The sequence below is a fragment of the Dromaius novaehollandiae genome, chromosome 8, assembly GCF_036370855.1.
Source record: "Dromaius novaehollandiae isolate bDroNov1 chromosome 8, bDroNov1.hap1, whole genome shotgun sequence".
Lineage (NCBI taxonomy): Eukaryota > Metazoa > Chordata > Aves > Casuariiformes > Dromaiidae > Dromaius > Dromaius novaehollandiae.
Window position 1 is genome coordinate 21943254 of NC_088105.1, and position 23216 is coordinate 21966469.

The 23216-nt window shown below is 44.1% G+C and overlaps 1 long non-coding RNA gene across 2 annotated transcripts in view; it reads right to left on the reverse strand.

Moving 5' to 3' along the window:
• LOC112979805 (uncharacterized) overlaps positions 1-23216 on the reverse strand; it is a 60667-nt gene that overhangs the window by 31676 nt on the left and 5775 nt on the right. For both annotated transcript variants that reach the window (XR_010390191.1, XR_010390190.1), the window contains exons 3-4: positions 21748-21876; positions 14337-14463 (exon numbers count right to left, since the gene is read on the reverse strand). This is a non-coding gene — a long non-coding RNA (uncharacterized LOC112979805). The remainder of the gene's footprint in view (positions 1-14336; positions 14464-21747; positions 21877-23216) is intronic.

Here is a 23216-nt window from a genome sequence, read left to right on the forward strand (position 1 = left end):
CACGCGCTCCAGCGTTACAGCTGGCACACGACAGCTCTACAACTCATACAGACACAGCCAAGAACCCTCTGGCACCACCCCGCTTCCAGTAACTATAGGTATTAACAAAACCTCTAAAATGTAATTCATAACTAGATATAAAAATAACTGATTTTTATAATAACCAGTACATTTAGCACATATTATAGTATTATCTTTTTCTAATATCCATTAAAAAAAAGATCATCAGAAGGACGCAGTAATAACATAATGAAATACAGGGCTACCAAACTAAATCTGTCATGGAAAATGTCTTATACGTGATTTACTTTACGTGCAATGTGTGCAGGTTCCGCTGACTTTGTGGATCGCCATTCTTTCATAATCTCAAATTTACTCTTACGCACTGAGATTTTCTAGAGGTTTAATTTTTACTTTTCTATGTTTTGTTAAAACCTGCAAAGAATTTAGAAAAAACAAAAACATCTATTATTACTGCTAGAAAAATAAGACTAAAATCAAATTAAGCACTACCCTTGTACAGAGAAAATTGCACTCGCTCAGCTACCCAGCATAGTATAACCTTGAGTTTAGGCTACTGTAGCTGTACAAAAAGTAGTGTTGCTTTCCATATTTATCACTGCTGACTGAACACTCACTGTCATTACAGAAATAGAGGAAATGTTTGAAAAAATGTATTTATCTTCAAACAATCTGAAATCTTGTCCAAGTAAGTGATTTTAAGAGACTAGCACCTCAGTGTGGCTCATAGTTGTGACTTCCATTAATAATTTTTCATTCATATATTGTTCTTATTGACAGAGGACAAAACAGTCATATACAGTACTTGCTGCTACCATTGTGAAAGCTGTCCCTTAATTAGAAGGGAACCTGGTGTGAAACTTCGCCTTTATTGAGAGCACACACTTCAAGATAGACTTTTTTCCCTCCTGTTAAAAAACCCTATATAAAATTTCATATCATTCTACGCAGAAGTAATTTCATTTCTTATTTTGCTTTCAATTTGGGGGATCCTTCAGGCAAGAAGCAAAGAAAACGCTACCGATAATCAAATAGGCTTCAGGAAGCACTGCTGCAGAATCAAAATAAGGTGATAAAGAAGAAAACATGTTTGCTCTAATTTTTGGCTTTGGCATTAAAAAAAAGGCTTAAAACTTTGGAGCAGGCATTGATGTTAACGCTGGCGGCGTCCCTTACGCTTGCGGTCAGCACAGGCTGCAGCACAGCGTCTCTCCGGCCCCCGCAGCCACTCCGGTTCCCGCACAGGCTACGCCTCCGCCACACCATCCTCCGGTGAAATTGTCCTGCTGACAGTTGTGTCATTTGCTTTGCAAATTAGCTGCTCTTCTACAGCCTCGCACGTTATTCCAGTCCCCCTTACGCTCACTGCAAACAGCACTCGCACAACCAGCTCTGACTTTTATTAACCTTGCCCTGGTCCCAGGCTTCTTAGCATCAAGTTCGTTTCTTCTTTTTCTTTTTTTTTTAATAGACAGCCAAGCTCAAGGTATGAAATGCCTATGACTACACTTCAAGTGCAGATAGTTAATAGCAATAGTTAAAGGCCGTGCTGGAGCGGCACCGGCGCCAGGGGTGGCTCGCACAGCTGGGCAGGCAAAGAGGACCTCGGCCCCGCCACCTCCTGCCTCTTATTTCGGGAACCCTCCGCCTGCAAAGTCAGAGGCATCGAAGGCACGAAAGCGCTATAGGCATAAACGAGACGGCTGTGCCAAATCCAGACATATTTATTTTCACTAGTTACCAACGACCTTTCACACTTGCCTATGATGTGTAAATAACAGCAATAGCAGCTCGCGCCTCCGCCCCCAACACGGCGCAGCACGCCACGGGCGCGGCTACACCCAGGCCGTCCCGCTCCTCACGGGAAGCGCGGCGGCCGCCCGGCAAGGAGCAGCAGCGGGTACAGGCGCAGAGCCGCACCGACGGCCGGGCTGGCACCGAACCTGGCTCTGCTGTGCCTCCAGGGCCGCCTCCTCCCCGACCGCCCCGCAGACCGCTGCCCAGGCACCCAGGACAGCACTGCAGGGACGGGAGCGAGCGCCGGGGCAAGCAGCTCTCAAGGCAGAAGGCGGCGCCCACCAGCTCCACGAGAACAGGCAGAACTCGGTGCACAGGTGACAACACTGGCATGTGAGGCCTTGCCAGCACAGCCAGAAACGTAGCTCCCTAAAGGTGCAGGGCAGGCTGGCAACATAAGGGTTATAAATATTTAGCACTCAATTGCTAGTTTGCTGCTTGCCCTTTGATAACCAGAAACCAAATTGCTTTTCTGTTGCATAAAGTATCTTTCAAATTCAATTGCTTATCTCCTCATTCATTCAAGAAAGAGAGACCTCAGATTTACAGGGCCGAGAGCCCGTGATACAAATACAGTATATTAAGCCTACAACAGACATCTGAAAAATAACCAAAACACACTCTACTGATTCTAACCTCCAGTATCAAGGTATTCTCCAGTGGTCGCGACTGGATCCAGGCTATAAGAATTTCCAATTATTTGAATTTCTATATACGGGATGAGTATTTAGTTATCAACATTCACCATAAAGCATATTTTCAGTTGTTATTAAAGCACTATTACTATGTGGAATTGAACGCGTTTCTGCGGCAGGTTCAGAGAGAGAACAGACCCTTTCAGGCTCTCCTCCTTTCTGAGGGCACACAGGAGTCCCCAGAAGCAAGGGGGTTGTGACAACGCCGCCGCCGAATGTCCGTATCTCGCAGAGGAACGGGACAGCCGTTCGGCTCCATGGAGGTTAGCGCGGTGTGCAGCCTTCTGGAGAGGAGCAAGGATGATGGATAGTGGTGCTTTGCCGTTTTTCTAAGCCAGCCAACATGCACTGCTCTCTTTTAGAGCAAGATCCTGAAGAACACGAGACGTAACCGTCTCCCAGCCCACCCAGTACGTGATGGTTCCCCACATCACACCCTTGCTTGCCTCACAAGTAGCATTGCTACCGATTTGCGTTACCAGTATCAATATATTGCTTTGTTTCCAGTTGATCCATCCCAGGATGGCACAGAGAAGACAAGTATTTCATTCACAAGAGAGCTGCACAGCACTAAAAAAAAAAAAAAAAAATCAAAAACTAAAAGAAATAAAGGTGATAAGAAGGTGTTATAGTTAACGTAAAAATAAAGCAAAAAACTCACTAAGAGCTGTTAATGAAACCACCACTACAGGGCTCTGTTCTTGATGAAAGGACAGCAAACCCATCCAAAAGCAAAACAAAAGCCCCTAATTTGTATATAACCTCTCAGTCTACTGATTAATAAACAGAACTTTAAAGGCAACATATAGGCACTCCAAATAACCTCCTGACACATTTCATCACCCCACTTCAACTTTCCCAACTTCTCCAGCTATCAGAGATAATATTATTTACATTCCTTTGTTCATGCGGTGAATCCTTAAGATTCTCTCCAAATTTTTTTGGTGTAGTTTTCTACATGAGTTACAAATATTAGTTCACTAATCATGACACCAGTGACTAAGTGGAAAACAAACATACATCAGGGTAGGTGTCTTAAAAGCAGTATACCACCTTTGCAAGGTCTGATCACAAGCCAAGTTCCTTCTGCAAAAAAGGAAAATTCACTCTGACTTCTTGTAGGGATTTTATCAAGGTCATCTTTGAAATCAACAGTTTTTGATATGAGGCAGTGATCTTGTTTGAAAATAGTATACTTCTAGGTTTGCTTAGTTTTCCATGGATCTTCTAAGGTTTGGAACGACATTTTTAAAAAGCAGATACTAACCAAAGGCCAGAGAGGCGGCCCCAGAGCCTCGGCATGCCGCAGCCAGGCTCGAATGCACACGGCCAGGATGCACCGGCGTAGCCGGGCAAAGACTGAGCCTCCAGACCCGAGGCTATTACAGCACATAACAGCAGCAGGTAGAAGAGTCTAAAAACGCGATTATAAATGAATCTGTTCAAAGTAAAGGTAATGACGTAACAGAATTTTACAGCTGCATCTTCATAGTAAAAAATGGAGGTACTTTGTCTTGCTTTTGGAAATTTAGCTCACTTAAAGCACTCTTTCAAAGGAGCTTCTAATAAGTATCATTATGGAGAAGTCGTCTCCAATTTTCTGTGGGTTCACTTTTTCTTTTTGAACAGAAGATAAGCCTGTGAATTTGCTAACATCTCTATTATTTCCCATGCTGAACCTAGTAGAAAACTGCTATTATATATTTATTTTTACAGTTATAAAAGGAGTTTGATTACTTTGTATGCCAACTTCCAACCCAAAAAGAGTTTAGAAAACAATGATCTTAATGTACCGGTAAATAGAGCAGTTTGAAGAACATCCCTCCAGTAAGAGTGGAACGAACCACATTGTGCTGCATTCCCATGATGCTGCCAAGCACTGGCAGCAATAATCCTTCATCACATTGTATAATGAAAAAGCACTACAACTTAAAAAAAAAAATGACAGTTTACTGTAGTTTTCCTTTAGAGTGCTATAAAATGTGACCACAATCACATGACGGCATGTGTGTATATGTCTCTTAATAAAGCTTCTCCGAAGGGCAATACAGCACGTACCATGGAAACAGAGGTTGCCATGGAAAGAATGCTTTTTAGTGCAGAGCACAAGAAACGAGGGCTTGGTTCTCTTCTCACGCTTGCTTTTAGAAATGAAATAAAACAAAATCAGTATAAGTATTGACATCAGCAGCATCCCCAGAACACCAGGGTGAAGGAGGCGGCGACAGACCTGCCCACGTGCAGCAGAGCGCCCGGGCTTCGGCGGGTAGCGGCCTCTCCGGCCCCGCGTTCCCGCAGGAGCGCCTGCCGGCACCACGCGCTTCTCGATGCGAGGGCGGAAAGGGCCAGCATCCTTTACCTGCCAGATTTTTTATTCGCTTAAGTATGAAATGTTTTCTGTCAAAATGCACGTGGTGTTACAAACGAATGAAAAGCATGAATCCAATGAACTAAAGCATATTGGTTTCCAGACCATGCTAAAATGAAGTCCAAATTGATGCGTTTCATCTACCTTATTCATTAAAATGGCATTCTCGGTGTCCTCATGCTGCTGTGATCTCCAAAGCACTGGACAAACAAGTACATTTGTTTATCTTTATCACTCTTTCCTTACTAAACAGCAGTGTTTTATTAAAAAGATCAATCACCTGCATACAGTTTAATAGCCAGAGCTGTGCGTGTAAGACACAACCTGCTTCAATAGCCCACAACTCCCAAAGTAGAGAGGGCCATGTAAAACCATTTGTTGCTTTAATAAAATAAAATTTTTCTCAGAGCTAGCAAGAACCCTGTTAGAATTAGTACTTTGAGAAAGAAAAGCAGTGCTTAAAAGAAACCAATTCTAATAAATGGAGCAGAATCAATTCTGTTTGCTTACTTCCACAAGAGCCCTGTGCTTCTAACCAGAGACACAAAAACACTTTACATGCTTAATGCACTCTCCTTCTCTTATTGAATCATACTTATTGTGGAAGCAGTCTTTTGAGGCTTCTAGCTGTGTTGTAGTAATTGGAGGATTGCTGCTTCTAATGAATGGCCTCCTATAATGGAGGCCAAAGTGTTAAAAACTTAATGGCAGAGGCAAAACATACAGAGGAAAGCTATTTGGAAATGCTGATGAACAATCTGAAATACACTGTTATACTAAGAGATATTTATTTTTTCTTACTACACTACTGCTACTCTAGTAAGGAAGTTGGCATATCAGCATAGGACATAACATTATGTACTACTGCTGTTCCATGTTACTACAAACTGCAAAAGCCACCTCTTTTTTGATGACAGAGGAAAAACACCTAAAATTAAGATCACAGCTTTGAAAACTTGCCACTTTTTCACAATCAAAAGAGCTGGTAAACAGTTCAGCCCCAAAATTGTCCCTCTACCTACATTTTAGGTAAGAGCCAAAACCTTCTAATTACATAAAAACTTTCAGTTCATCAAGTTTTTTGGAGTTCTTATTAATTTTTTAACTACTCAGTTTTATTAAAAAATTACCTGTTTAATTCAGGGGAAAAAAACATTCAAACTAACTGCCTACTCTGACTAATGAGTGGTTTCAGCAAACGGACACAGCATGCAAAGCAAATGCAGGCAGCTGTAATTCAAAAGATAAAGGTAAAAGTCTAAAAGTTATTGAACTAACATTTTAGGAGAAGATAAGCCCACTGTAAGTATCAGCAACTAAAAAAAGGAAATACTGAGGTGATCAGAAAGTACTTCACAGATTTTGAAAGTAAAGTAGAAAAAGGAGAACAACCAATCCTTCATCACCTATCAGCTGTTCTGTTGCCAGCGATTATGGCAATATTTCGCAGAGAACATATGGCAACGTTTATAGCCATCAGGCAGTATTTCACAGAAGCTGCGACACCATGTTTCCACCAACTAGCCTTTCTGATTGCAATTAATTAGAGAAGAAGCAGGAGGCACTTTTTAAATAACATCAAGTCTCCGAGATTCCTGAAGTCCCATGGCCCGTGCACAAGACTAAGTGACAGGAAAGTCTATTAAAATCATAGCAAGCCTACTACACTGAGTCTGTCCTTGAGGAACAAGACCTAATAAAAAAAATGCACTCTTTGAGGAGAGTAAGAAAGAGCAGAAGTATAATAAACCATTCAGGCTGGTGCTTTGGAAGTCTGCAACAATAAGGAAATATTTGAAGGCCTTTAACGTGCCATTTTACAAAACAGACTCTGCAGAAAAGCTGCCACAGTGAAAGCTATAGGAGTTGTTTTATAGTTGCCAAGCCCAGGAGAATGTGTAGCAAAATTATATGGAGATCTATTAAGAAGCCGAGACTTATGAAATGCTCCATGGCAGTCATTTCATGATTCCTATTTTAATAAGAGCAAGCAAGAGAGGAAAATCAAGAATAATAACGTACGTGATAGGTTTTCAGGCAGCAGTGCTGAGCTGAACTTTCCCAGCCGGCCCCGCAGTGGTACTGGCGCCCCGTGGGAGCCCCGAGGGGATGAAACCGCGGCAGAGGTGGCCGGCGCAGCCCTCCGCACCACGAGACCCCGGCCAGCGCTGCGCCAGGCGCCGCAGCATTCCCATACGGCCATTCCCACAAGAAGCCTTGCTGTTGCGGAGACGTTCTGCCACCCCAGCCCAACCTGACCCACTGCGGGGGGCCAGGAGCATCGTGCATGCAAAGACTGCTCCAAAACTGATGCCATTGGGCTAAAAAGCTCAGCATCGCAGGCCTGAATTTGGTACGGGGTCGTGGCCTGCTCCCCCCAGCACAGGCCGTCTTTTCCCTGGCACAAGAGCACTGCCATGAGCAGCAGAGGTTAGGAAACCTGGTTCCTCGCTGCTTCTGGTCTCAGGCTTGGATATCGCCTGGAGAAACAGGAATGGGAGGAAGCTTTGCCAGCGCTGGGGATGGCCTCAGAAGAGCAGGTCTATGTAGATTCCCTGAGGTCTGATATAATTGAGCTCATGCTGCAGCTCTTCCCACAGCTGATGTGAAAATGCATCTCTCCTCTCCAGACTCCTATTCCTACTTACAGGAATGCAACATCTGCATTGACCAGCAACTTCAGAAGTTATCAAGGCATGCAAACAGTGCAGTCATACCAGATCCATATCCTCAAGAAAGAAGGCTTTTGAACTTCTCTATCATTATATGGGCATTACTTTAGCATTTCCTCAGACGCCTAACCTCCAGTTTTTATTACAGAATTGTCCTCTTCAGGTCTTTTGAGACATAGAAAAGGCAAATGGCATTGGTAATGATGGAAGCATCCATTTTTCTTATTATCCTCGAGAGCAAAATTCCTTACAACACCCATAGGGGATGTCAAAAAGATAATCTTATGGCCATAATACTCCTGTCTAATTGTGATACAATAACCTAAGGTTAGTTCTTATAGATGTGACATGACAGAAAACGCAAGCTGTGTTTAAAAGAATATCAGATTGCTGTGATGAGTAAAATCCTTCCGTCAGCACTGAAAAGACTATTTTAAAATTCCAGATGCTGCCCTGACATCAAGCAGCAGCTAAAAATGAGCCACCGCTCCACCCACTACGAAACTTGCGTGATGACGATACAGTAATATTAAAAACACACGCAAATACTGAGATAAAACGACAGCCGGCAACTTCACCATCCTTATCTGCACTTTCCTAGGAGCAGAGGTAGCATTGTGAGCCGTGCACACAGACTGCAAGACAGCTTTCAAGTTTTGTACTCCGCCACAAAAGTTCCCAGACTGCGAGGCTGACAGCCACCACCGCCTTCAACAGCTGTACTGAAGTGCCCAGCACAGTTACTGCGGCTCTCTAGAATTAAGAGGATCCTCAACACTGAAGGGAAATTGCAATATATTCCCTAATAAAGCGCATTTCAGTGACAGCAGGAACAACAGAGTTCAGAGCGAAACTCCTGGGCAATGCGCTGCCTGCCGTACCAGCCCATTACCCGCTATTTTTAGGGCAGCAGCGCAATGCCCCTGACAGCGGGGCTGTGGCAGGGAGCACCCTCCCCAGTTAAATCCTGACTTTACTTTTCCCTCCTCCAAAAGCCTCCCAGGCGGCAGGAGCAGGGCAGGGGCGAGGGCACCCGAGCGGTACCAAGGTTAGCGCTCCCCCGCGTCTGGCTTTACCCAGCAAACCCACCCCCCACAGCCCCAGCCCCATGGGGAATGGGGGCTCAGCAGGGCCCCCAAAAGCCTTGCAGGGTGCTGAGGAGCATCCGGGCAGCGGGATGCAGGTCCCGGGCGGCCCCAAGCGCAGTGCTGGCACCAAGCCGCTCGGCCCGACCCTCTGCACACCTCATCACGGCTATTGCGTATGACCAGCTACTCAGGGCACGGTCTGCACGCAACACAAAATTTGTATGGGCGTATATATAACTAAAGATCAGTACAATGTTAATTTTGGTTAGGAAGTGAAATGGAGGAGTAGCAGCTTGATTTTAATAGGGAAAAGGAGTCCCTGAGTCACCAATAAAAAGTGTCCCTTTTACATACCCAGAGGTGCTCTAGTCCACACCCTGGGTGCTCTGGAAAGAAAAGTGGGAGACAGATTACTTTTACTGTGCTAGTTGAAGCAGTAAAACTATAATTTGTCCTAAGAACATCAGGATTTAACAGTACATTAGCTTTCTCTTGCTCAAAAAACAAAATAAAACTATGTGCATATTTATCCTTGTCCAGATGTGACAAGAGAAATACCCCCGCAGTAAGTGAATACAGGATACCAGTGACAAAGCCACAGGCAGAGCCCAGCTCTCGGCACTTGTGGCACAGGCCAGCCCCAGTGCCGGCCGCCGTGTCAAGAGACACCACATCGCCTTGGGAAAGGATCCAAACATTGAGGCGTGCGACTGCAACTTGACATGCAAAACGTTTGCAAGTGGTGCAGGACTATTTGCTTCCAGTGCCTCACCTGCAAAGCTCTCTGCTCCCTGGGTAATCAGACACCTAGACGAGGACAAAATGGGAAAAGGCACGTGGTTCTGGTGATCTTGCATCACACTCCCTGGTGCATTTAAACCACCCTGAGGAGTTAACAAAAAGGCTGACGATTAGTTCTAGTACACGCAGCCCGCTCATACTGCATCACAAGGTCTGGGCCCTGTCACTAGCTTACATTGCATAAATTAAAAATAATTAAGACCTGTAAAGGGTCATTTTAATGAATAATTGACTTTTACCACGAATATTAGAGCTCTGTAAAACACTGGCGCTCTAGAATATGTTCACTGCTCACTCCAGAATTTACTTGTACTCAGAGCACCACGATTCAAGTTAATTTTGATTTAGACTAGAGGTAAAGCTAGGTTGAAATAAAAAGCTTTTCCCTCGATTTCACCGTGAATCCATGAAAACCTGAATCTGATACAATTCTCATGCCCTTCCTAGATCCACTTCAAAAGCATCAAGCTGAGAATTAAAAAGTCAGTTTCAAGTTTATGTTTAACCAGGCAAGTTATGCTTAAACATTTTACAAAATCCTTGCACAGCTCTTCTACTAGTCACAAGTGGGAGAACCACACGAGTCACACTGAACCCATAGAGGACTCTATATCTAATACCATTCAGCCAAAGACATACCTAAGCATACTATGCTATGGATTACCTTATACAAGAATAAATGGATAATATGAAATATACCTGATGAATATGCCTTTTTTATGCTTATGGAATCTGACAATATTGTAATTTCTTAGCACATACCGCTTAGAAAGGAACGCTATTATCAGATATCTCGGGCTTCTCTGCCACCTTTGCCTGTATCACATAGGAAAGCACCTGAGGGCCAGAGGAGACTCAGCTGGAGCATTTAGGGTGGCCTAGCTCAGCCAGCCTAGGCATGAAGCCCTGGAGATCCTTTTTTACACAAACACTGACATTTCAAAAAACAAAAAACAAAAAAAAAAACAAAAAAAACCACTTTTCTCCTCTTTCTCTCTGTCTCTCTCTATACATATATCTTCAATCCAAGTCAGAACCAAAACAGCTTAGTGCTTAATTTTCTGTAAGAGCAGTTACAGATATCACATTGGAAATGCTATTTTAGAGGAATTTTGAAATATTTTTTCTGAATTCTTATATCATTTTTGAGATGTTATTTAACTACACGTTAGTCCTAGCATCCTGTACTTTGCTATTACTAAAGACATCAGTATCTTCTAGGTCAAACTGTTGCCTGTTTGAGTTACTAGAAGAGTTTAAGGTATACATCACATTATTACATTAAACAAAATGAGAAAACTAATCTAGAGAACAAATATTAAGTATACCCATCTTAAGCATTTGAATACATGTATTATGTAGGGGAAATAGTAACTCACAATATTACCAGTGGGTAAGATTCTAATTGAGTAACGTGTAAATCAAAAGCATAAAAAATAAGAACAACAATGAAATTTGCTATCTTTACAAATCAAAATTTTTCATTTGATATTTTTTTCTGAGGAAACTGTCATTCAGATTGCATTTTTGAGGAATACAGTCCTAATTAGAGCAGCTGCTACAAAAGGAGAAAATATTTCAGTCATTTCTCTTGTTCTAACTGTAAAGACATTTTGGTCAAGGCTGACACAGAACGAACAATAAGATCGCCAATTACCGCAGAAATCCAGCATTAAGAAAATAAAGAGAAGGGGAGAAGAACGACCTTCCAAAGGACCAAGAATCACTAAGTAGGAGAAAAAACATGCATTCTGTATGATTCCCCCTCACCAAGCCCAAAAGCTTATATAATAACACAAATGGTATTATTAAAGTGCCTAACTTTTTGTTCAGGGTCAGTTATACCTTCCTAGCAGCCGGGGAGACGCCCCTCTCCTCCCAGGGCCCTGGCCCGTGTCCCCAGAGCCCCCCCACGCCTGGCCAGCGCGTCACCGCCTGCTGCGGTGCCGTCGGCCACAGCCCCCAGCGCCGCAGCCTCCCAGCCCAGTGGCACGTTACCCGCTCTCAAAGCTCTCTTCTTCCCCAACCCACAACTGGAAAAATGCCATCAGATTACAGCTCAGGACTTTAAAAAGGAGAAGGGGGAGCTCTGGTCTGATGTATGACATCTCCAGCGTATGCTGCTCAAGGGAAAAGAGGATCCCTGTGCTTGCTGCGTGCGATGGTGCGCCCAGGGCCTTCGACGCCCCAAACCTCCCATGGGCTTCGGCCTCCACAGCCGCACGCCGAGCACCAGGAGCCGCATCCTCACGGAGGCTGCCGATCCCATCTGGGAAGGGCTAAACTTGTATAGATCATCAAGTGAGATCTGTGGCTCATTTGTAGAGAAAAAGACATGAGAAAAGAAAGGATCCAAGCCTGGGCAAGACATTTTGGGTTGAAGCTGGACATCTCCCAGTATTCACATCACAGACTTTTTTCCTCCTGTAAAATAAAACAAACTAATTTGCCATGACACAGAACGGAAGATCAAATTGTTCACCGGGCAGTTTTGGCTTTTCCAAAGGGCATAGTCACTGCATGGCAAATTAGCCTAAGCCGCTCTCCTGTTGCAACAGTGCAGAGCAACTGTGACACGCTTGTGGGGTAGCTGGGTTTAATCCACGTTAGCACACGATCAGAATTCAAGGCACCATTTTTGCTGAGAGGAATACTAACAATTACTGTATTTATACTTGGTTCACATGTTCTTCAGCTGAAAATTACTGATGTTGGAATGATATTTGCAAACTAATTTGTATTCACATTTTACACTTTGAAGGCAATGATAATTCTCCAGGACTGCAGAATTCTCGTCATTTTAAGAAAATTTGACAAGCAGCTAGGAACTCCTGGCTTTTGAATACATGCCAATAAAGCTGCTAGCCTTAAAAAGGTAATGGAAAAAAAAAATCAGGGGATCTATGCTGATAATCCACAGCAATACTAGAAACTGACCCTCCCAGTCACTAGGGCTGCAAAGGATCTTGAACACTCATCTAGATTACATTTCTGCATTACCATAGGGCTCAGCTGATTTTGATCCCAGACCTGCCCCGTCACCACAGACGTGCCTGGTGATGACTGTGCTGTGTCTGATGCCGATTACAGTCCCCAGGCCAAGCCACTGGCCTCGCACAGCGCTGCAGGACGGGCCTGGCTGGGCAGGTGCCAGCCCCGCTCAGCTGCCCACACAGCAGCCGGCCCGTCCCAGCTTTTCGGCTGACACTGTCATCCCTGTGTTAACCTCTCCGGGAACAAGGGGTCAGCGCTCAAAGCACGCTCGTTGTCAGTGCCCTGTCCTGATGCAATTTTCACGATGTTAGACAAGACTAGCACCAAACACAAATGGCCTCTGCACACAGACAATTTCAGTTCACCCGTATTTCTTTTAAACCCGAGACAGCCCTCAGTCAATGGGCATCACCCGGGGACATGACATGCCTGAAGGGAGCTCTCACACCAGCTACCAGCCAAGGTCTTCCTCACCAGCGGCACAACCAGCCGCCCGCCGTGACCTGGCTGAAGGGCCACCAGAACAGGCAGTGCCAGCTCCCTCCCACGCACACAGACCCACAGCAGCCCGTGCTGTGGCACGGATAACGGCACGACACCTTCAGAAACGCGCCCCGCTGAGGCTTGGCAGCCATGTAATACGGATGAGCCACAGAGCAGGTGCTGCATGGCTTGGCAAGGCACCCTCTCTGCACAGAAAAGCAGAATAATCACTTCTGTGCCGTGTAAAGTACCAAGACCTTAATTTTTAGGTCTGCTCGAGTCTTACAGGTTGGGGGGGGGGGGCAGGATTTATTCATTGGCACAGTTCTCAAAGTTAGAAAACTGATTTCTTGGTTGTTTCTTGGATGACTGCAAACCCAAAGGAGTTTAGATCACTGAGGGCATGTGAAGGATTTCTGTTGCAAGGATCTCTTCCTCGAGGTTGCAGAACAACAAACTAGAAGCTGCACTATGCTCAGAGGCAGAGGGGAAAAAGGCACGTATGCTTTCCCCTTCCCACTGCATCTCAGGTTTATTTTGCCTCCACAAACTCTCCAAAGAGTGCAGTACCACCGCTTCTTCCTTTAGCATAATACATGCTTTCCAGCTCCCTTATGGGAGCACTTTCACGTTTTCTGAGTATACTTTGAGCTGGTCCTTCCTACCTTCTCATCTTTCTCATGCATTTATTGAATTAAACAACCTGTAACTAATATCTCTTCCAGTAAAAACTGAAGAACAGTAACTATGAAGCATTTCATCATTTTCCTCATCAACCATTATTTGTTCTCTTTCCCATTAGACAGCAGACTGGAATTGGTTATTAACCGTCCTCGTTTCTATGTATTCATAAACCTTTCTCTCGTTCCCTTTTACATCTGCTACTAGCAGCAACCCGCAGTTTGTGCCTGCATATCCCTACTCTTATATTCTGGTAGTTTTCAGTCTTTCCAGTATTGTGCAAGTCTTTTAAACCTTCACTATTTCACACCTTTTCTTACTAGAGCAAAATATAGGAAACAGAAATCACAGCCCGCTGTGTCACTGGTGATCCAGCTTTAGGAAACAAAGAAATAGATCTGTCCCAGTTTTAAGCAACGTGCTTTCTTACTAACCTTAAATTAGGGTCAGAACAAAGCCACTTCCAAAAATTTAAATTTAAAACCAAATCAGCTGCACTAGCATTTATATACTGCATATGTGTTTTACTGATTTACTGAATTTCCCACACAGATAAAGCTGCACTCTCAATTGTCAGTGACAAAGTATTCCCTGAAGGATTCTGGGATCAACATCTTCAATCCATTAATTTTACCTGAAGTTATGGGCTCCGCCATACAAGGATCAGCAGTAGGGTACACGTTTGTTTCACAATTTGGGAGAGATTTAGGAGACAGCCCCATAAGCACTCACTCACCGTGACTCCTGGTGCCATCCGGCTGCTTCTCCTTTCCCCGAGCCACCAGCAGAGTCGGCTCTGGAAGACCCAGAGGGCCGAGCAGGACGTTCAGGAAATTGGTCTGATGTACAGTCACAGTAAAGGTCTAATGTAAAACACAAAAAAAGAAATTATTAATCCCTGTTTCTTCTCTGGAATATGTCCCTGTTTACCACTCATCCTGGCTCACTGCTCTTCCAGCACTGCCCTGGTGCCCAGGAGCTGCTGCCAGAAGTGGCATCTCCTGCAGTGACAGCCAGAGGTTCCCCAGTTTTGGGGCTCCATGCGATACCACATGGACTCCACATCGATGTCGGTCAATGGCCCCCAGAAAGTCACTCTCATTTGGAAAGCAGGACCTTTTGGGGCAACCGAGTTTGAGGGAAACAGCACAGGTCTCCTCAAAGGCCGGTCAGCAGGAACCATCTCCATCATCTCCAGCCTCTTTGACCATTTTCTGCCTTGGTGCCAGCTGGTACGCAGGACTGAGCAGGTCAGTGCTTCTCTGTGGAGAATAAACCCAACAGGTTCTACAAACTGAAAAATAAGAATTTTTTTTAAAGAGTAGCTGCTTCTACAGTAAAAAGTAAATACAAGGGTGATGTGGCAAATCAATCAAAATGCAGTTAAATTTAAGGACAAAACGTGCTATGAGAACACATCCCAATAGTTGTTTATTTCTTAGTTCTTTCATTGAAAACAGTGTCTTCTCCTTTTTGATTACACAATGTAATGTCAGGTTGTCTTTTCTTTTTCCCCATTTTTCACTTTGCATGTATTTGATAGTTTTGTTTTTAATAAAAGTGGAGGTGTTTCTTGGCATTTCTACTGCAACAGCAGGGCTTGAACTTAAGGTCAAATGAAAGGAACAGTGTGTTCAGTTACCATGGAAACCATACCAGTATAATATCAGGTACTAAGATACCAAGAATGAAGTGATAAAATCACTACATTAGTTTAATAAACAAGTTCCATTGTCATCATTTTACTGTATATACGGTTCTTTGAAAAACATCAAATTTCAGAGTTTGCTCTGCTTGGCCTATTATTCATTATCTAACAAAAATGAAAAATGATTTCCTTTCTTAAGGGCTTCAGAAATACAGGTATATTGAGAACTCATTAGCGTTGCTATACATTTTAAAGCCATATTCTAGGTACACCAAATTTTGCAGACCTTAAAGCCCTAAAACCCCAATTTGACATTTAATTTCAATTCTCATTCTACATTTTCCTACCCTGCTCCAATCTTTTATTAAATGTGTAATTAAATTTTAAATACAAATTTTAAGCTGTCAAACTACACCCCCAAGAGCACCCTTTCAAAATACTTTACTCCAAGAGGACAAAAACCAACGACAGCCCTTCTCAACGCGCCCGCCCCAAAGGCGCTGCTCGTGGGGCATCTCCGGCGCCTGGAGGGAGCTCCTGCATGCAGGCTGGCACAGGGAGCACCGAGGATGCCGGGGACCAAGGCAGCCCCCCACGGCTCACTAAGCTGCACAGATCCTGCCAAGCCCCGCTGCAAAGCCATTAACGCTGCACGGTCCAAGGCGAGTGCCAGGAAAAGCCCCCGAGAGCACGCTACCGAGTCCAGCCGCGCAGCGAGGAGCACCCCGCGCTGGCCCTGCTTGCTGAGCCATCCTCCAGGTAGCCTGGAAAAGTTGCTGGCGATACAGGTCACAGCAGCATGGCAGAAGCGTGGCTCTGGATCTGAATTGCTAATAACGCGCACTTAAAACGTCAGTTTTGGCTAGTGATGACAATAGCGGCTGCAGAAATAATTAGCGCCGATTTCCATATTATAGATAATTCTACAAATGAAAATGAATGGGGCCAAATGGTTCTGAGAATTCAAGATAACTCCAAAAAGTCAGGAAACCCAACAGAGTCTGAAAGATTTATTTGTGAAATAATTTGAAATTGCTTTGCATAGTAATAGGATTCTGGAGCTACGTTGTTAGCCATGCAGAACAGTCGCATTGATTGAGAGCTGCAGCTGAGGAAAATAAAACTTTCTTCCACAACAGAGCATTATGAGAGATCTTCGTGCCTTCTTTACCCAGATCAAGAGCAAAAATCACTTCAGCTCACCCAAAAGCCACCAGCACAACTTTGCTCAGAAGTCAGATACAGTTCACCTTTTGCCAGGTGCCACCAAAAACGACATTGCTTTGGTTTGGCTAGCCAAATTTCTGCTTTACCAGAAATGCTTTGTCTATCCCAAGACACATCACCACTGCAAAAAAATTAATCTTTTTTTGATATATAATGAGATAATATTTAGAAAACATTCTCTTAATAATTCTCTCTCCTTTCTCTTTTAATAATTATATATAGTTAATACTTATCTTCCAAATAAAATTAGGCTAAAAACGAATCACCAAGTTACAGAAACATGCTTTTAAGGTGTCACCAAAGTACTCCTGAAACAATCGCAGCTCATGCATTCACCTCCTTCTCAGAACATGCTGTTTTGTATGGATTTTATGCAGTTGTGTCAACCTGACGTCGGTGAACTAAACACTACACCGGCGTAGCCTATGGTTCTCTGAGCACATATCTATACACAGCCTCGAGTAGTGTAAGGATTATAGCTGTAACTGCCAGTTTCTCTTAAAAAAAAATCTCAGGGCAGAAGGACAAGCTGACCTAATCGGCGGGTCGTTTGAATAGATTTTGCAGTGGGGGCACAGCTAATCCTTGGCTGACGGTCCAGCCCAGAGATTTTTTTTTATCCATGATTAATGGACTTGACATCCATGTTCCCACAGCTTCTACTAAACATGCAGTTCAGAGCTTATCGTTAAATACCACCGAGATCACAGAAAACTAAACTCTTATGACAGTGGAACGACTGTGCCAGAGGGCAGACTTTTCTCTGAGACAAGTATCGGATTACACCAGAAATATAACATAGAATAATAGGGCACGGCAAAAAGGTCCATGATCTTGGGCCCCGAATACCTTCATCCTTTAAACTGGACTGACCTTTCTGGATGGAAAATAGATTGTGCAAGTTAAGAGATGTAAAAAGATAACACATCATCTGAAATTATACTGGGAAACGACATGCACATACAATGTGTTTATCATATTTAAGCAGAGGTATGTGCAATCAACTTGACCTTTTATTTTATAAGCAATTACTAATCAAATTCTTAAAGTAATTTGACTGAAGGGTGGATGGAGATCCTCTTTCCTCCAGAACTTGCAGCATCGGATGCAAGCTGAGATGCAAGATTTGGAAATAAATTTTAAATCCTCAAAGCCTGAAGATGTTTGGATCCAATTAACATCAATAGGATCACATGTTCACAGACAGAAAAGAACAAAACCTCGAGACAGATAACCTTTTTCCATAACTACTCTGAGATATAAAACTTGATTTTCTACCTCCTGTACTACCTACACACCGAATGTTCTAGCTGCTCCACAGAGCTGTTTTCTAACCCTTTGGCTTCTATAAAAAAAGCACTGATGAGTATTTCCTAATTTATACTTTTCTTTATATTTTGCACAGAAGCCAATAGCAAAAAAAGCAAAGTAAAACACGTCAGTCTGAAACAGAGTAGCAATGTCAGTTCATAAGGGACGTTGTTTAAACAGTTAGCTCTGTCTGAACTATCCTTGTTTTAGACCGGGAAGTATTTCAAACCTTAATTACTGCAGTCTGCAAGACTGTGACAGATCTTTCTTTTTCGTATAGGCATCTTGCCAAGACAAGATGAAGCATGAATTCTTCTTTTAAAAAGTCTATACTTAATTAGTCCTTTAGCTAACTTTATGTTTCTTCCATGATTCAATAGACTACTTTTGGCTCGGGCAAGTACATCCGTCTGCTGTAGTTTTGTGGCTTCTAGGGTCAAAGCTATTTTGCATACATTTTCACAATTCTTTTTTTTTCCCCCTCTCTAAATGTAAAGAGAAAAAGAAACTGATTTTTTCAAACTTTCAGCAGAAAAAAAGCTGCTCTGACTTTTCCTTAATATATCAGTATTCACTGCTTGCCTTGCTGCCTCGGTGCGTTACGGTGGTATTCTGACATGTATTTACAGCAACAGCTCCATATGGAAAGAGAAATAACAGAGGTGGAAGAGCTTAAGTCATTAAGGATAAAAATATAAACATGTTACCCATTTTGACACACGCACTAAGCCAGCGTTTCAGCTCAAGCCGCGACGTAGCACCGGTCTGTCGGAAGCTGCTTCTGCCAAGCGAGCAGCTGACGCCTGCCCCGCGGCACAGCCGCTGCCCGCCGCGCCGGGGCGTCCCGTGGGCCCGTCTCCGCGCCCCGTCCCAGCCTCTGCCAAGCCAGCTTTCTACCACCACTTTTGGGGGGTTGGGAGGGGAAGGAGGGGATTTTGGACAGCGAGAGCAGCTCCACCTGCCACTGGGACTTTGTCTCTAATTTTGTGACCTTTCTCTCGCAGCTACCAAACACAGGCACAGTGGTGTCCAAAATGACTCCCTGCCTTCCTGCGTTTGCGTGCAGCCCTATGAAAGCTGCCATTGCACGGTTCAATATCTAGCCTGGATTTCAAGTTGCAAGGGTTTTACATAGGGATCCCACAACACAGCATAATCAGCTTCTACACTTCAGCGCAACGCAGGGTAGTTGTTAGCTTCACCAGTTGTCATACCCACCACTTCCAATGAGGTTTAACATCAGTTATAATAAAACACATCTTAGCTCTGCCATCAGCTCAGGGCCTAAAATGGCAACCTCTCTATGAGCAATCCTAAGCACGATTTTCAGATGTCAGATAATTCAGGCATAAACATAAATACTTGCATAGTCTTTTTGTGTCAGGACACTTTCACATCTCCTATCCAAACCAAGTTTTTCTTGCCACGCACATACCGAGTCTCTCTCTTTGCTCAAGTCCTCTCTGGCAATCCTGTGACATTTCTAGTTCTTGAGGAACATTATCATTTCAGTGAAATCTTTCATATGTGACCATCTATTTTGCTATAATGGGAAACTCACCACTTCTATAAAATTTCCAGTTTGTTTCCCTAGCCTAAGCCTTAGATTTGGGGTGCAGACACCTGTAGTCATTCACCCCCACAGTATGCTCCTTAAAATAAATCCAGACCTTAGCCCTTACAGCCAAACCTACTTCTCGTATTTTGGGCAGAGTGCAGGTGCTCATCCCCTCCCTCAGCAAACACATCCTCTTGGGCTACCACCACTCTGTGTTGCTTCAGAAGTACAAGGCAGCCCTTAGCTCAACACTTCCCTCAGTTTCTGCTCCTCCTGTGGTCATTTATACCTGTTCAGATAACTTGCTGCAAATATGACTGCCAGTCGTTCAACTGGCCAAGGACGCAAGGACAGTCCCACAACGGGATTTATTGCATGGCTTTCATTGCATAGCTTTTAGCCTGTGAAATCTGAAGCACTGTCACTTTCAAGGCTTCCTCCTAAAATCTCAGAGACCTCATCTGGGATGGGCTCATGCTTCTTCCTAGCATTGCACAGGCCATGAAAGAAACAGGTTGCATTATCTGGTACTTGGTGAAGCCTGCGCACGGATACAGTGAATTCTAGCAACTTAAAGTGGAAGAGACAAACATATGGTCATTATAGCTATACCGTGGTCTCAGGATGTGCTGCCCAGGAAGATGGGCAGGCAGTGCCCAATAAGCTGGAGGTGAAAGATATTTCGCACCAGAACAGGACAAGGTTAGTTAAGCTCAGAAGGTAGTGAAAGAGTACCAAAGCTTATCACATCTCTTGGATAAACAGTATCTTTGTGCCTTACAGAAAAGGACAGGGGCAGAGAGGTTGTCAGCAGGGCTGGACTTTCAGAGCATTTCCTCCCCTCTGGTTCACATGCTGCTCTTGCCTAGATCCAAGCTGTCCAAGAACTCCCCTGTCCTAGGTTGTGTGGCCCTTAGCTATAGCACTGCTAACATCAGTGGAGAAGGGGATACAGCACTGAGCTACCAACAGAGCCTTTACAGCCTCATCCAAGTGCCAGGAGATGGTATGGATGGGTGGCAGCCGTTTTAGGGACGAGCATCTAGAGCTGCTGCTCCACGATCCTGTGTCACAGGCCCTTCCTAGGTGAGTTCGGAAATCACGCAAGCTGTTGACCGCACAAGAGACAGCCCCTTCCTCCTCCTCCTGCTCTACTCCCTGACCTAACTGCTCCTTCACCTGCCTGGTCCCACAGGTGAGAGGCTTCAGGAAGGAGGAGGCAGCATCCATCAGCGCATCCTCAGTGCTCCTGGGCAGAGATCTGGGAGTACCTCAGTAAGCACTGCTCGTGAGGTCATACGGACAAGTCAGGAGGAGCCGGTGCTCTGCCAAGTTCAGCTGAAAAGCCAAGTGGTGTCAGAGCACTGGGCCCATGACCAAGAGCGAGCTATATTTTGTGACATCAGGTCAGTGTCTTTTTTTTTTCCCTCTCCCCTCTAACTCTACTGCTGTCTTGGCCTCTGATATCTCCGTGAAATGAGCATGACAGTTTACACGTTTCTGTAAAAGTAAAATTAAATTAAGCTAAAATGAAATAAAATAAAATCAATTTTGTCTGCCTTCTTCTAAGTAGAGCGGATACATCATCCGCTGCTGAGCCAGGCGGCAGCACCCTGCCGTCAGGAATCACGAGCTGGCTAATGGCACACGGAGCCTGCCACACGCAGCATCGCCACTAAGTCTTCTGACTTGGTCAAGTTTCTTTTTTTTTCTCTTCATTTTTTAACTTACTTTTGGTGAAGAGAAAAAAAATCCAACAAAAAATATTTGATTTTATTTGTTACAATAATGTTAGACTAATAAATAACATCAGAATGGGTCTTTGACAACTGTAGTCCACATCTTTTTGTCCAGGAGACAGCTTCAGCCACCAAGAAAGCACAGCCAGAACATAAGAGTGACGCCGTAGCTGTATTAAAAACAGAGGAAGATGCAAATCACTGGGGAAAACTGCCTTGGGTTAGATACCAGCTATCCCAACTGCATCAGGGCTGCAAAACACTTCCCTGCAAGCCTGCAAAGCGCACCGGCACCGCTGCCATGGGGCAGCTGCCGCAGGGCTGCCCGGGAGCCCCGGCAGCGCAGGGGGACAACCCTGGTGGGTCAAGGCCCCACACCCCCTGCCCCACGGCGTGCCGGCGGGGCTCCCGCACGCGAGCCAGCTGCGCCTGCGAGGGGTACAACCAGCAGCGGTGACAGGCAGGGTTTCGGAGAGGGGAGCTCGCTTTAGCTCCCGCCTGTCTGCTGCAGTAAGTCGTTGGTTTTATCAGCTGCGTGCAAGCAGCTCGGTTAGCCGAGATCCGCGGCCAGCCGTCTCCTCGCAGCCCCTCGCCAGCGGCAGCCCCCGGTGCCGGGGCACGCCAGGCTCGATACGCGTCAAACCCGCCGCCGGCACCGACCCACCTGCGAATCCGCGCGGGGCCCCGCCAACGGCGTCCAGACGGGCACGAGCAGACTACGGACTCGATTAGACTTGGTAAACTTTCTTCGGCTTCGCTGTGCCCTGCGTCTCATTTGCATTCACTCTAGGGGCTGAATAAAAATAACCAGTGACCCGGGCAGCCTGGCTGCTGCGCAGGAACCACACGCAAAACAATTTCACAATAGTCTTCGTATAACCGGGGAGTTTGCCAGAAAACATTAGAAGGGCTTTCAAAATCTCCACAGCCATGTAAAAGATGAAATATTAATAGCTTTAATATTAAAATATTTGATTAAATTAATATTAATTCACCATTAAAATTTAAAGAGTTTCATATTTCATAAGAAAATCACAGTGAAACTACCAATAGGGATTTAACGTGTGAAACTAATTATGCAAGACCATTAAGCAATGCCTCAAAAAGCAATCTGAAAAGTTTTCAGTGATAAAGATAAATTAAATAATTTTGTTTACAAATGGCAGTATTTGTGCGAGTTCTCATGGGAAAGTATTTGCCCTCCATCACACTTCATTTATTTCAATTTATGTTAATAAAGCATTAACATTTGTCTGTTTCAATTCTTTAACATACATATATAGTCCCGCCTCTTTTTTTAAAGTCTGTGTGGTATCAAAACTGTTCATTCAATTTTGGCTAGTTTTCTCATGCCCAAAAATATCATACCAATACAGAAGAGTAAAACCTTTGAGTTCTTTGCGATTATTGCATAAAACCCTCTTAGAAAAGTTGACTTACTGACAGCTGAAGACAAAAAGCTTTGATTGCACTCAATTATCTCCCAACACAAAGCAATGGGGAGAAGAGTTAGTTTTTCAAGCAGGTCTATTCAATTCTTGTTACTGTTTTCAAGCCAGAAGCTTCACTTCTTGAGGATCCAATTTTGCTTCCCATAACCACACCTGTATTTCTTCTATCAACATTAGTTTTAAGAGTTCATTTTGGTAACACAAGAATCATTTAAAGCATAAGCAATGGACTTTGTTCAGTTATTCCATCTCTCTCTCTCTCTCTCTTTTTTTTTTTAATAAAATGCTTCCCTTTTTTGTCCTTTCTCAGCTATTCTTAGTGCCCAACAAACCACAGGCAGAACATTATAGTCAGCTCTCTCCAGTCTATAAACTTGCAATGCAGAATATCTTCCACTGCATGACAGGGTACCCGGACTTAAATTAATTTTTTAATAACATGAAAATCTGGAGCTGGACCTTGTTTGTATAGCCAACAGCACTGGACTAAAATGATGCATGGGGTTTCATAATTAAAGCCATTGTTTAGAGGCAGACAATACCCATTTACAGTTCAATAAACAACTTGTCACAGTTGCTTGGTCAGAGCAGACCTGGATGTCAATGGAAACAGTTACCACAGAGGTAGCAAAATAAATTGGTCTCCTGAGTAAATAAAATGAGCAGTAACGTGAATACGCCT